General features: G+C 39.0%; 1 long non-coding RNA gene across 1 annotated transcript in view; it reads right to left on the minus strand.

Annotated features, from left to right (window-relative positions):
- Positions 1 to 13563: 13563 nt before the first annotated feature.
- Positions 13564 to 13659, minus strand: part of LOC124950685 — a 1913-nt gene continuing 1817 nt past the window's right edge. The window contains exon 3 of the long non-coding RNA XR_007101415.1: positions 13564 to 13659. This exon is cut by the window's right edge and continues 251 nt beyond it. This is a non-coding gene — a long non-coding RNA (uncharacterized LOC124950685).

The raw sequence follows: 13659 nt of genomic DNA on the forward strand, positions 1-13659 counted from the left end.
TATACGTAAAGTCACGCGAGAATTCGAACAGCCGCAAGCGGTAAAAACGTACACGTTTTTAAAATAATAGTATGAATAGAATAAAGAGCGATTTGCTCGGAAATTCATGTTCGAACATTCGACCAGCGGAGATTCGAAGTCGGTATTATACATACATACATACATACATACATACATATATGATTAAACGAGTGTGTCAAGTTGCAAAGGAATAAAGCCGTGCGTGCATCTCCGTCACCTTGCATTCGGTACGACCAAAGTATGTGCAGGCTGTGCTGACTGCACGAATTGCACGAGTTGCACGCGATGTGCTCGCGATTAAGGTGTGTCCATGCGTGTTCACCTAACGTACATGTATCTAAGTACCAAAATATCCGTAACTTTTATGACGTCTAAATAATTCCTAAAACGATTCTTTTCTGTTCGAATTAATTTCTTTTTTTTCTTTTTCTCTTTTTCTTCTTCTTTCTTTTCTTTTCTTTTTTTTTTGTTTTTGTATAACAATGATAACAGATATCGTTGCGTCATTTAAAAATTATTGAAACTGATTATAAAAATGTGCTTTTTCATTTTGTCGATTCGTAACTCTTTCGACGACAAGTTTTGCGATTAGAGCTTGAGGTTGCGACAGAAATCACAGGGTGGCTGATAACGGAGTTCAAAAAACTATGCATCAGACAAGTCTCACGAAGCGATAAGGGCCGGTACATGTTGACTTAGGAGTCTACGCTCTGTCGGCGTGGACTTTGCGTTCGGAGCTGACAATGAGTCAAGTTGAGTCAGGTATCGCGCTGTTGTTTCGCCTTGTCGGGCAACTGTGTAAGAGTAACAAGGAAACAACCTGTTGCACGATAACTCGTGTTTTGCTTTGCCTTCAATGGAATTTTGAGGAACGGCCCTTGCACGAACGAATCATTTATTGTATCATTGTATCTATATACTATAGTTTATCTTTTTTATTATTATTTTTTTTATTGTTACTTTTAAAAGAAAGAATTAAATATTGTATTTATTTTTTTAATTACTATATCCATTTACTTTTTGATTTTTTCTGTTTTTTTTTCTTTTTTTTTTTAGCGGAGAGCAAGACACGTGTCGCCTGAAATCAAATCGATCAAGAAAATGTCTTTCTTCTTCTTTTTTTTATTTTCGCTCTTTTTAATATTCTACGACCCGGATTGTACATAATGTAAAATCGCATAAACGTCCGATCGCAAAGTCAACATTTGTTCGACATACTCGAAGTATTTCGAAATGTATATATGCACGCGGGCTTGGTTTAGCTGATGCAACTGCGTGTTCTAAATTATACCGAGAAAATAGTGAACAAGAAGAGATTCAACCTTACCTTTCCGAATCTTGGCACGAATCGACAAATTTTTTTTTTTAGGGTTTCGAGCTCGCTCGAAAGTAGGAATGATAACGTTAAATAAATAACTAAATTACCTATTGACCGTACTCGCGATGCTCGGAAAGATGAAATAATCCGTTAAAATCGTATGAAAGAAATATCCTCGTCCTCGTTTCAGGCACAATTCTTGTGCGAACTATTTTCAAACGATACCTTCCCCTCGACTCTTCACGAATTCGTACGGAGAAGGACGTTCTATTTAGAAAGATACACTTTCTTGATCGCTTGAAAAACATTATTCTAACCGAATATACGTGCATGTTTTATTCACACTTTTGCAATAAACGCGTCATACGCACTTATTCATTTGCAACACGTTTATATATTTATACACTTATACGTATCACACGTTTTTATCGATTTCTAAGATCGCGTTCGCGAAAATTAAAAAAGAAATTATATAAGCAAATGATATTCGACAATTGATATCAAGTACATTGATATCAAGAAAATATATTAAAATTGAAGAGAATGCTCTCTATTAGATCGGAAGCTATATAATTTTTATTCTATGTTATAAGATATCGCAAAATAGAATTTTCCGCGAATGATCGTCGTATTTGACCATTTTAATGATCCTAATGATAAAAAAGGGCATATTATATTATATATATATATATATATATATATATATATATATATATATATATATATATAGCAATAAAAAAAAATAGAAGAAAGATCCTATTAAAATTTAAATATAAGAGAAAATATTTCTATGATTAAAAACACGATACTTGGTGTAAAGTTCGGCACGACTATCGGAAAACTATCATCACCGTACGCGAAACTATTTGTAAGGGTAATAGGAAAACGCGGCGCTTGTCTATGTCGGGCGCTAGTTGCCTGCGTAGTACTCGGTGGTGGGGAGCATGGCGTGCCTTCTTAAAGCTTCGCGGTTTTTTCAAAAGCAGCCTGCGGCCCCCACCCTGTGCTGCGCTTTTCGTCTTCTCCAATCCCGCTCGACGCGTCCTGCACTTCCCCCACGCTTCTACCGCGCTCTTTTTCTCTCTCTCTCTCTCTCTCTCTCTTTCTCTCCCTCTTTCTCTCTATCTATCTTTCCGTCTGCTTTTACCACGACTGCATTCCCCTCTCGTTGCACCGTCGAAGAAGGAAGAGCGCGTGCAACGGTACTCGCTTGTTCGCGAAAGAACATCGAATATATTCTTGCTCGCGTGAATTGCACATATGTACAACATATATACATACATACATACATACATACACATATATATATATATATATATGTGTATATACTTTTCTATTTCCATCCTTTATCTTTTTTACTAAAGGAAGAGTTAATATCTCTTTAAACTCTTTCGTGCTTTCGATTCTCGACCTCGATTCTAATTAATCTCGTCGAAATCTTTGCATCGATTTAAATACTATTTAAATATGATATTTCATATTATATCTAGAATGAAATACATCGTTTATTTTTTTCCACCTCCACCTCCTTCTCCTCCTCCTCCTCTTTCTTCTTCTTCTTTTTTTCCTCTCTTTTTTATTTTTATTTTGACTGATCGAAGGTAGACCATTGACCCGATCGACTTGGGAATTAACATATGTCGTTCAATTGCAGTCTCATAAATTGCAGTTTACGTATCGTAAGGCGTTTCTCGGAACACGGACGCGATGTCCGTTTCTTTCTTTACCCAATATATATATATATGTATATATACATAGGACACATACATACATATATACATAGATTGTCACGATAAAAAAAATAACGATCGGTGAAAGAGTATCGGGGAAAATAGAAAACGTAATATGGAAATGCTATGTGGTGGGGAATCGACCGAAGAAAAGAGGATTACTACTTCGAAGATGAGAAAATAGAATTGCTACTTCGAAGATGAGGAAAGAGAATTGTTACTTCAAAGATTAGGATAGTTGAGTCTAAAACAAGGATATAAAAGTATAGCAAATTGAATTTTCATCGATGCGAAAGAAAAAGAAAAAGAAAAAGAAAAAGAAAAAGAAAAAGAAAAAGAAAAAGAACAGAAGAAGAAAGAAGAAGATAATGATGATGATGATGATGATGATGATGACGAATGGCGATAAAGATGAAGAAGAAGAAAAAGATGATGATGATGATGATGATGATGATGATGATGATGATGATGATGAAGATAATGATGAAGATGAAGAGAGATGAAGAAGAAAGGTGGGAGAAGGGAAAGCGCGGTGGTATCGAAGCGAGCAGAAATATTCCGGAGATACGCCCTTTTGCAAAGGAGAGGACTATCTGGCCGGCGCAACTGCATCGGCTAACCTCACTTTCGCGTTGCTAGACTCAATTCATGCCAAGGCTGACCGGGTGCGTTGCCCTCTATTGCCCCTATGCTGCCGTCACTGCGCTGCGCTGCGCTCCAGCCCCCGCCGCCGCCCCGCCCTCTTCCCCTCGCTTACCCCCTTCTCAACACCGCGCGCTGCACGCAGCCACGAGGCAAACTGCAATTGCGTTAGACCTTAACCGTCTGCACGAACCGCGTGTGCCCGATTCCACTTTGCTTTTTTGCTCCTACCCTCCCTTCCTCTCTACTCCTCTCCACTCCTCTCCACTCCACTCCTTTCCTTTCCTTTCCTTTCCTTTCCTTTCCTTTCCTCCTCCTCTTCCACCTCTTCTTCTTCTTCTTCTTCTTCCTTCTCCTCCTCCTCCTCCTCCTCCTCCTCCTCCTCTTCCTCTTCTCCTCCTTCGACCTCGTGCGGCCGTATGCGCGGGCTCTACGTTCTCTCCACGATTTTCGACGGTTTAGATTTCGTCGTTTGCCACGTCGACATTTTTCTTTGCATTCTTTTACAATATATCGGTTTTCTATATGCGATTTGATTCGCAATGACCTATCGCGTTACGACCCAATCGGAGAATTTCGCAATGGTCTCGGCTCATACTCACACACACACACACACAGACATATATATATATATATATATATATATATATATATATATGTATATATATAAGATATTACATACATTCGATTGACATTTTTAAATTCGTACAATTCGCGAAAAAAAGAAGTAAACTACTACTACCACTACTACGAGCGATTGAAATAACTCTGGAAAGTGGTACAACCAGCACCATCGTTATTTTTAACTTCGTTTCACTGTTGCACGAAAGAGCTCGTCCATTCCAGAGACGAATCTGCCTTTTTGCGCATTATTAGTTTGACGAAAGAAACGATTGGTGGAGACAGATAGACAGATAGACAGATAGACAGATAGACAGATAGATACATAGATAAATGGATAGATAGATAGATAGGTAAGTAGATTGATAGATTGTTATTTTTCACGAAGTTTTGTTTCCTCCATTCTAATCTCGACAGAAAATCGAATAGATGACAAAATGGAAAGATTTCAAAACGAAAAGATTAGTTTCGTACGGCCTAAACACGGGCACGTTGTTTGCCCGAAAGTTTCCAAGAGTAATGAGAGCTTTTATCGTACAAATGCTTTAATAAAATGACAACATGAGTAATGACGTTTCTAGCAATCAACCGTCTTATATACGTCTTCTTCTTTTTCTTCTTTTGCCTCTTTATTTCTTTCTTCCTTTTTTCTTTCTTTCTTTTTTTCTTTCTTTCTTTCTTCTCTCTGGTGGCCTACTTTTCGATCGATAGTTATGGCAGATCAAGAGGGGAAGAAGGGCGTCTAGAAAGTGAATAATTAGATGGAGCTCGTCGATCCGATCGTAGTTCTTTCATTTGCATAGGCGACGGGATGGATGCCGTCGTCGAAACGGTTTATTTATAACCTTCATCCGGTATCTGACGCTTCGCGATTACTGCTCTGCTGTTTCTCCTTTACCCTCCTCCCGCGCCTCCCTATTCTCTTCTCGTCGATAGGATCGACGTAACACTCGTGGCAACGATAAAAATGAGAGTATCGGACTCTCCCGTCCTAATTTCTAATTTACGCTTCAAATTATATATGCATGTATGCATACAATATTATCTTTATGTATGCACTACCAGATTATCTTCTTGTCAGAAGTCATAGTGACTTTCGAAAATTTCGTTGCAAAGCATCGTTGCCCGCTGGCAACATTGGACGCGCTGTACCAATGCAATAAAGTCGAACTGGCGGGCATGCGATATTAGAAAGTTCGGGGCAGTAACCTCGATCTTTTGCCGGTTTCTTCGTCGATTTTCGTCGATGCACGGAAGACCGTAGTGCTGCGGGCTACTGCGCGAACTCACTTGTTCGCTACAGTCGTGAAAGGCAAATTAGCCGTTTTGCATCGAGAATTCTCGTTCCTCTTAATTTGAATTTGAAGGCCACAACGCCAGAGAGCGAGAGATAAATAACGTTATCACGATTGTTTCTCTTGAGCGATTCATACTCGACCCGAGAAAGTACTACGTATACGATTGTATGCATTTTGTATTCTCGCATGTGGGTACCTGTTGCTGCATCTCTCCGAATCGTCCCAATCAACGTTCTCTTGTTACGTTACTACCGTTACGACTGGTGATTGCTTTTACTCGTATATTTCGAGCGTACTTTCTTTTGGAGGTGAAATTAAAGAACGACGCGATATACCGCGAAACTTTAATCGGAATTTGTGCCATCAATGGAATTCGTAGAGCTCGATTTGATTCTATGGATCATGTGGAAGATCTCCGAGGAGTATTTTTCAAACCGAGATGTAAACTCGTATCATGCATAATTCAATAAGTTGAGAAAAGAGAGAAAGAGAGAGAACGGTGGTATATGTATAACAATTTTCGTAAGAAATACAAATATTTAAATACAAGCGTATCCTTGAAAGTTGATGCTCGTGTTAATAAGTAAGATTATTTTCTTCGAAATCTTTGAATCGTGCCTTCTGTCAAAGGAATTCGAAGAAAATATTTTTTTATCCTTTCGTCATCACCAAAAAGTAAAACTCCCTCTCTCTCTCTCTCTCTCTCTCTCTCTCTCTCTTTCATCGTTCGCGAGATCGATTGATTTGGAATGGATCGACTAATATGCATTATCTCTTATTGAAAACTTATTGCAACGGCAAGATAGCGCGAGTCGTTGCGTGGCATTTGATTTATGATCGAAAGATCTCCTTCGTAATTCCTATAAGGCCTGTTCTCTCTTTCTCTTTCTCCCTCCTTTCCTCCCTCCCTCTCTCTTTTCTTACATCAGCTCGCATCGCATTTGCGATCGCACCAACCCCCTCGGCACCTTTCGCGAGATGCCTTCCCTTCGAAGACGGTAGATTTTTCTTAGTATCGCGCCGGAGCAACGGTATTCGCATTCGGGTATCACGCGTTTCTTCTCTCTTGTAGATATACATATATACCTTACTCCGATGCACGTTACACGTCTCTCCTTCGAGTTTCTCGATTCGTCTGTCCATTCTACGAGTTCGTACATACGTCTGCACCTCTGCCATTCGCGTGTTCGTTGTCCGTGCATGCGCGCGCGCGAGAGCTCACTCGTTCGTTCGCGGTTTCGTTCGTCCGTTCGTGGGGTAGTTGACCTAAGAGTAAGGGTCGATGCACTCGGTTGGGCCCGCTTTCATCCCCTCCACTTTCTACTTCATCTGGTCAGCCCCGCGGACCTAACCTTACTTCTTCTTCTTCTTCTTCGTCTTCTTTTCCTCCTCCTTCTCCTCCTCCTTCTTCTTCTTCTTCTTCTTATCCTCCTCCTCTTCCTCCTTCACCTCCTCCTCCTTCTCCTCCTTCGTTTCTACCTTCCCCTCTCCTCTTCTTTCTATCTCTCTTCTTCTCTATCTCCCTTTCTCCTTTTCTCTCTTCGCCCCTCCTCTTCTTTCTTTCTCGGCCTACTCAACCCCCGAATGTAGCTGGTTCCGAAAGAAATTATAGTTATTTACCGGCGGCCCCTTCGGATAGTCGGCTATTTCGCGGTAGTTGTTCTCTCTCTTGTAGGCATAACTCGACTTGGGAACCGAGAGACAACTTCTTTGCTCACCACTAAAGAAGGGATAAGAATCGCGACGCGAGGAAGGGCCGATCGGAGCGAGAGGAAGATGAATAAAGAGACATCGAAGGGAAAAGAGGAGTGGACTCTGTGGTGAGGGGTGGGCTCTTATAAAGGACTAACATCGAGGACCATCTCCGATTCTACGGAGAATGAAATTTCTCTTTATTTTTCTTCTTATTTTTCTTCTTCTTCTACTTCTTCTACTTCTATCTTTTACCTTCTACTTCTTCTCGTATTCGATAAAAAAAAAATTTCCAACGCGATAGATATCGTAGTGTCGCCATTCCTATCTACTTGGCACGATCTCGAGGAATCTCGTTCTTTGTAAACTCCTCTTGACATTATCTAAAGACTTTTTAAGTCTCGTAGATGCATCGGCTGATGTTTTTTAATCTCATTCGAAGATCTAGAAATGTTGTGCAATTGTAGAAGAATAAAAGAAAAAATATACATAGGTAGATATTCTAGATAGATATATACATGTATATTCGGTCCTATGTATGTATACATATATGCACGAGAGAGAGAGAGAGAGAGAGGGAGAGGGAGGAGGGAGAGAGAGCAAAAAGATTAAGTAAGCGATCGAGCCGAGAGATTCTCCTCTCCTTCTGTTTCCGCTAGTAAAAGAAAAGAATAAGGTAAGGTGAGGCAAGGTATGGTAAGGAAGGTTGGGAGGTGGTGTAAGCGGTCGAAGAAATCGCAGTCTTTTCGGTAGGATTCACGAAGCATGCATGACGGAAATGCAACTCTGCGGTCGTGCCGCGATGGCACGAAACGTGACGAAAGAGAAAAAGGATCTTTCGAACGCGGAGGGGAGTAGTAGAAGAAGAAGAAGACGAAGATAAAGAAGAAGAAGAAGAAGAAGAAGAAGAAGATAAAGAAGAAGAAGAAGAAGATAAAGAAGAAGGAGAAGGCAAAGAAGAAGAGGTAGTAGTAGTAGTAAGGGAGAAAAAGAATGAGGAGACAGAAATGGGGGGAACGTAGAAGAGAAAAGGGGGACGAAAGAAATCTGGCTGTGTAGGAAAGAGGACCGAGGGCTATCGGAGGGGAGACGCGAGAGAGTTGGGCCGAGCAATGGGCCGAAACAAGAAGCTTGGGACCGAGCTAGGTGCAGCTTTCTCTACCTTTCCCTCCTTCTTCCCTCTCTCTCTCTCTTTCTTTCTCCCTCTCTTTATCTCTCTCTCTCTCTCTCTCTCTTTTTTCTCCCTCTCTTTATCTCTCTCTCTCTTTCTTTCTGCTCGCGCGAGCGTGATTATGGTCCTGTCATATTTTACTGGTTCGCCGGTGCACGATGCCACCGGCTCCGATAAAATTGCTACGTCTTGTACTCCACGAGTATACGAAATAAATGCACTCGAGCTAAACTCCGGTTTGCTCTCACTTCTTCTCTCTTTCTCTCTCTCTCTCTCTCTCTCGTTCTATTTATCTTTCTATCTTTATTTCTCGCGCAATATCGCCCACTCTCTTAATTGCCACAAATTTAAATTTCTCGCAAACGAGAGAAACGAGGATACGAAGGAGGATCAAGAACGATGAAAGAAGAGAAAAAGAATTCGTTCTATTCTATAAAATAAATATTTTCGAATGTTTCTTTCTTTCTCCTCTCTATCTTGATGAACGACAGCGATGTGACGATAGTGACAATGGCGATGGAGATGACGATAATAGTAGATAAGCGACAACTGCGAAATTAGGTTCTCGTTAGCGCGAAAGAATGCATTGGGCAAGTTATCATCAGCCGACGTCGCTACGAAATGATAAGAGTGCCCGTTTATTTGCCGGTACTTGTATTTACAGACTATGATAGAGATTAACTTATCGTTTCGTTAGAAGTCACAAGGAGCCCACTGTTCCGTTCGCCAGCACTATGTCAATATTATTTCAACGAGTACTATGTTACGAATGACGTTTCGAATTGCAGCGGATGCTGTCGATCTTGAAGACATAAAATACAAACGATGATATAAAAATATGTATTGCGAATCAGAAAATATAGCTGATAGAGAATAGAATATGATTTTCAATAAAAAGATTTCACACAAAGCAAATTATCGAATTTGAATTACTCATTACTTTCTAGCATATTCCTTTGATATTTATTACTTCATGACCCTCCAACTCTTCTCTTCCCTCCTAGCCCTCTCAGAACAATAAAAAGAAATACATATGTAGCAAAAGCCAGTTCTTCCGTTGCGACACTTAAATTATTAATGCCAGTTTCTCGGGTTTGCTCATGTAACATTTATGCGTGCGACTCTCGAAACGACCAGTCGAGCGTGATACGTTGATTCGTTTTAAGCGAATTCACTTGACCCGCGTTGTAAACCGCGGCGGAAATAAATATAGTAGTGGATGTAGCCCATCGGGTATTATAACCATCGTGGTTTAGGAAATTCTTTCTTTCTACATTTATACACCGTTAATTATTTGGAAATAAAAATGCTTATTATTATATTTACGTGCCGTTTGGATCGGTCTATCGTTTGACAATAATCGAATAAATGGACAATTTTTTGCATTTTTTCTTCTTTTTTTTTTTTGTTCCTTCTTTGTTTGTTTGTTTCCTTTTTGTTTTTATTTTATTTTTGGCAAGAAGCTTTTAAAATCTCTTTCTAATCCAGAGTTAAGTTCTCGTACGTTTCGCGATAAGAAATACGACGATAAGACGATCTCGTCTTAGACTTCATTCAGTGTCAAATCGATGAGAATTTGCAAAAAAGTGAGGACAAAAGCTGTTGAGAATATCGTAACGGGCCATCTTGATCTTCGTTCCGCTGACCTCTCGGATAGCTCGCGGGTATTATATGAGAAACGTTCGCATAATATCACCTCGGTATACCACAACGTATCTTGTATTAACGGTAAATACTATAGCGGATACTGGATTACGGCACAGCTCAGGGGAAACCTAAGTTTTTAAATTGGACTGACTGGCCGATTCAGAAATATCAAAAAATGGTATGCGGAAGATTCTACGCGTGATTTTGAATGGTCATAAAATAAAAGGAGGCTTCATTTTCAAATTCAAATTTATTCGAATAATATGATTCTTCATCTTTCGTGTTAATATTTCTTAGCTTTATTATTCTTCCTTTTCCTTTTTCTCGATCATTATGATAAATGATATAAAATCTTTTCGTATATGTGGAGAAAAAGAAATAATGAAATTTTTTTATGTTCAAATAAAAATAAATATATGAAACGTCTATTAATGATTAATAATTAATAAATTATGCAGCTTATATCTCGTTTATTAGTTCGGGTTATACATTATATATATATATATATATATATATATATATATATATATATATATATATATACATACATGCATACAAAGTTTGTAAAATCTAAATTTCACTATAATAATCATTCGACGAAACTTCCGGCGGTTAGGAAGCCTCTCGATGCGTCTGGCTAGTGTCTGGATCGCGTCTGCTTTACGTCGAGAACGTGTTTGTACGTAGTCTAGTCCTTGGTAATGAATCTCGTTGTTAGAAGGCGAGACAGTGGCCCTGAGAGTCGCCACGGAAGTGATAGATCGTCCTTCGACGGATTTACGAGCGTAACTACGGTCTAACAATAAAGAGAGACGAATAAACGCGGTCAAGTTCGATCTGGGTTCTCGTCCTTCTAACATTCATAGTAACACAAATACTTTTTGTTAGCTAATATTAGGAATTACGTTGAATCGACCATGAATAACAAGAGGTTTCTCGTTCTTCAAAGACTTCTTGTTTCTAATAGAAACGTTGGTACAGTTGTGTTTGGATGAAAAGATTAGAAGAACGTGTATGCCGTATAATGCTACGTATATAAATGTGTATATATATATGTACTTACGTATGCGTATATGCATGTGTATATGCATGTGTGTATGTGTGTATGTGTGTATGTGTGTATGTGTATATGTTGCCTCGTAACGTGTCTCGCCAGACTGGCACAGTCCCCCCATTTAAACGAAGCGTTAGAAAGCGAAGCGAGTTACGCTTGGGTCTGACCGTGAACGTGCGTTAGAAGGAGAAAACGAGGACGTACGATGGTAGGGGATAGGCACGGCGTGCATCGGAGAAGTCGGCCAAGTTCAACGGAAAGGCGAACCTTCATGCACGAGTGCGCTTACGCATGATGCACTCCGTGCATCATCCTTTTTTCCTTCCCTTTGTGATTTCATTCCATACGATCGAAAAAATGTTGATGCCTTTATTAATGGCGAACGAACGAACGAACGAAATATCGACCCCGATCGTTTTTTTTTCAGTTCCGAAATAAGGAATTTGAAGAGGAAAGAAATAATTTCATGACGTGGCAAATTATAGTTATGGTAAATTGTCCCGGTTATTTTTAAAAGTGAATAGGAATAAATTTGAATTTAATCCATCGTCTCCTAAATTTGATTATAATTTATCCTAAATATCGTGCATTATAGAAGGCACGCATCAACGATCGACATTGACAATTGATCCTATTCGAAATATGTTAATCAAAATAAAATGAACGATTATATAATTCGTCGATAATAATAATAATAATAATAATTATAGTAATAATAATAATAATAATAATAATAATATTAAAAATATTGGATATAAAGGAACCTTTTGATATTTCCCCGTTATTTCTCATTCTTCAAATTCTTGCCGATCTTTTTTTAGTTTCTATTTCACGAAAAGGTCATGATGAATTTTTGTATGTTCTCTTCTCTCCCGTCGAACGAGACGATAACGTAACCGCAAAGCGATAAAGCTTGGCGCATATATATATATATATATATATATATATATATATATATATGGATCGGTACGACGAACGTGTCAGCGTTTCGTCTAGGAAGGGGCTCTCACTGCGAGTGGAACGAGACATCCTGTTTACTTTAATCCGTCTAGACGTTGCGCTCGTAGCGTAATTGCTGCATTTATATATGCATCTGGTCGAAGTGCGTTTCGGCGAATTCGTCGAAGAATCGTTATAGCGTGAAACTAGCTATAGCAGCAATGCAAGGCTTGTCGAGTAGTTTTCAAAAGGGAAAAAAAAAAAAAAAAAGAAAAGAAATTTTTTCCCTCGATATGAGAGTATAATATGTACATACATGCGTATTTAAAAAAAAGGGAAAATAATTCTAACGCGATTACGTGACTTTCGATAACTCCCTTGATCGAATGCACGTGCTTTTCTATTTTCATCGAATGAATTAAAGTCGAAGAAATAGAAAAGAATTTATTTCTAATTTATTTTCTTTTTTTTATTATTTACGATATGACGATAAAAGTAAATTCAGAATGACATCGTCTATGAGTTAAGTAATTTAGTTTTGTTTATTTCTTTGAGCGTTATAAAAAAGAAGAAGATATAAACAACAAAGAAATTCGAAACGAAACAAAAGAAAACAAAATACAAAAAAGAAAAAAAGAAATAAATAAATAAATAAAGAAACAAAGAAAGAAAGAAAGAAAAACAAAAACTCGTTTCGATAGATAGACTTCCGGTGGAGCGAGTCGACGCGACTCGTTTTTTCTTGGCGCGCCAAAATCGAAAGGACGTCGCGTTGCGCAATCCGTTTGGAATAATAAAAAGCCTCGAAGATTCAAACGCGTGTTGTAAGAGCATTAGGAATGAAAAGTCAAGGTTGCTAGAATCTTCTTTCTCCTTCTCCTCCTTCTATCTTTCAGCGGCGACTTCGTTGCCGTGCTTTGACCGTCTGTAACTCCTAACGGTCTCAAAGTATAATCCGAATTACGAAATAATGCTCGGACTCCTTTCTTCGTTCCTCAACTCTCTCTCTCTCTCTCTTTCTCTCTCTCTCTCTTTCTCTTTCTTTCTTTTCTCTATCGCTATGAGCTCGTATACGTGTAAGTGTTTAATCGTACAAGTGTTGAGTGTACGAGCGCACACGCGCTTATGTCGTCGACCTTGGCTGCTCCGAACAAAAGATGTAGAAAAGGAGCGCGTCGTTAAAATGATTTTAATGCGTCGCCAACGTTTCTCCGTCGACGTACATAATTTGCAGGCGAATTAAGGCCTTCTGGCAACATCGACGACGAGACTCTTTCTAATAGCAGCCCGCTGCGTGAGCGCGCGCCTTTTATCGCGATACTTCTCGACGTTTATTACTTTGCTGGTATAGTATATATTCGTGTGTGTGTGTGTGTGTGTGTATGTGTGTATATATATGTATGTATGTATGTTTGAATAAAAAGCCAATGTGCTCTTCTTATAAATATATGAAAATGATAATCGGAATACATATCTCTTATGAAATTATAATACGTTGTAGATACAAACGTAAGTTAAAACAAAAA

The sequence above is a fragment of the Vespa velutina genome, chromosome 7 (assembly GCF_912470025.1).
Source record: "Vespa velutina chromosome 7, iVesVel2.1, whole genome shotgun sequence".
Lineage (NCBI taxonomy): Eukaryota > Metazoa > Arthropoda > Insecta > Hymenoptera > Vespidae > Vespa > Vespa velutina.